Source organism: Fragaria vesca, unplaced genomic scaffold (assembly GCF_000184155.1).
Source record: "Fragaria vesca subsp. vesca unplaced genomic scaffold, FraVesHawaii_1.0 scf0513057, whole genome shotgun sequence".
Taxonomy (NCBI): domain Eukaryota; kingdom Viridiplantae; phylum Streptophyta; class Magnoliopsida; order Rosales; family Rosaceae; genus Fragaria; species Fragaria vesca.
Window position 1 is genome coordinate 183,681 of NW_004443438.1, and position 1,861 is coordinate 185,541.

The following is a 1,861-nucleotide window of genomic DNA, read 5'->3' on the forward strand; positions in this document are numbered from 1 at the left end:
CATGAGATTTCATGCAGGGTTGCCTGAAGAGTTTTGGGCAGAAGCGGCTAATCATGCATGTTATTTGATTAATCGATCACCTTCTAGGGCTATTAATTTCAAGTGTGCAGAGGAGGTATGGTCTGGAAAACCGGTTGATTATTCCAACTTAAGGGTGTTTGGTTGCAGTGCTTATGCACATATTCCCAAAGACGAAAGAACCAAGCTGGAACCTAAGTCTCTTGAATGCTTGTTCATCGGCTTCGAGAAAGGAGTAAAAGGTTATAAGTTGTGGGATATAGTCAATGAGAAAAAGGTGATCAGCAGAGACGTTGTCTTTGATGAAAAGACCATGCCATTAAATGAAGAAGATAATAGCAAGAAGGGGCAGATGGCTGTTGATGAAGGAGAAGCAATCAGTATTTCATTAGCTAAACCATCAGTTGCAGATTCCGAAGCTCAGGTGGAGCAAATTGAGCAAGGGAATGATGAATTAGCTATTGAGGAACCAGAGCATCAACAACAACCAACCGTTATGGCTCAGGTGGAGCAATCTCCACAAAGAGGATAGAATTCTCCTATGCCACAAGCACCTGAGTCATTCAAAAGAAGCATAGAAATAGAGGAGTGAAGTGGAGGAGGAAGAAGATGACACAACTCACAGAAGGTCATATATTCTGAAATGGGCAAGGAAGACAAACACAAAGAGTGAAAGAGGTGACAAACCCAAAAGGAATCGAAAACCAATTCAGCGTTTTGGATTCGAACTGGAAGAAGATGTGAGTCGTGCTCTGAGTATAAGTCAAGGAGATCCAACAACATACGAAGACACCATAGAAAGCGTGGAAAGTGCAGGTTGGATCAGTGCTATGACTGAAGAGATGGAATCTTTGCATAAGAATTCCGTGTGGGAGCTGGTTCCTAAACCCAAAGAAAGAAAACTTGTTGGCTGCAAGTGGGTGTTTAGGAAGAAAGAAGGAATACATGAAGATGATGCCATGACTTACAAAGCACGTTTGGTGGCAAAAGGGTATTCGCAGAAAGTAGTGGATTATGACGAGATTTTCTCTCCAGTCGTCAAACACACTTCAATCAGATTGTTGTTGTCTATAGCAGCTCAATATGATATGGAGATTGAGCAGATGGATGTGAAGACTACTTTTCTTCATGGGGACCTCGAAGAAGACATTTATATGTCGCAGCCAGAGGGTTTTGTTGAAACAGGAAAAGAGAATCTGGTTTGTCGCTTGAGGAAGTCTCTATATGGGCTCAAGCAATCACCAAGGCAGTGGTACAAACATTTCGACACATACATGCTGAAAATAGGCTACACAAGATGTCTATATGACTGTTGCGTCTACTACCATGTATTCGAAGATGGGGAATTCATTCTACTACTTTTGTATGTAGATGACATGCTAATTGCATGCAGGGAGATGTCGAAAATTCAAGAACTTAAGAAGAAGTTAGGAGCTGAATTCGATATGAAGGATCTAGGAGCTGCACAGAAGATCCTTGGGATTGAAATAAAGAGGGATAGAAGCGAAAGAAAAATATGGCTGTCACAAGAAAAGTACATCATGAAGGTACTTGAATGCTTCAACATGGATGGAGCCAAGTTTGTTTCTACCCCATTAGCTGGACACTTTAAGTTGAGTGCACAGCAAAGGCCATCAAATCAGAAAGAAATTGATGTGATGAAGAATGTTCCATATGCAAGTGCAGTAGGATGTCTCATGTATGCAATGATATGCACAAGACCAGATTTAGCTCAAGCATTGAGCGTCGTCTCCAAGTATATGTCAAATCCGGGTAAACGCCATTGGGAAGCAGTAAAGTGGATTTTAAGGGTACTTGAAGAGGACTAAGCAGCTTGGAATTA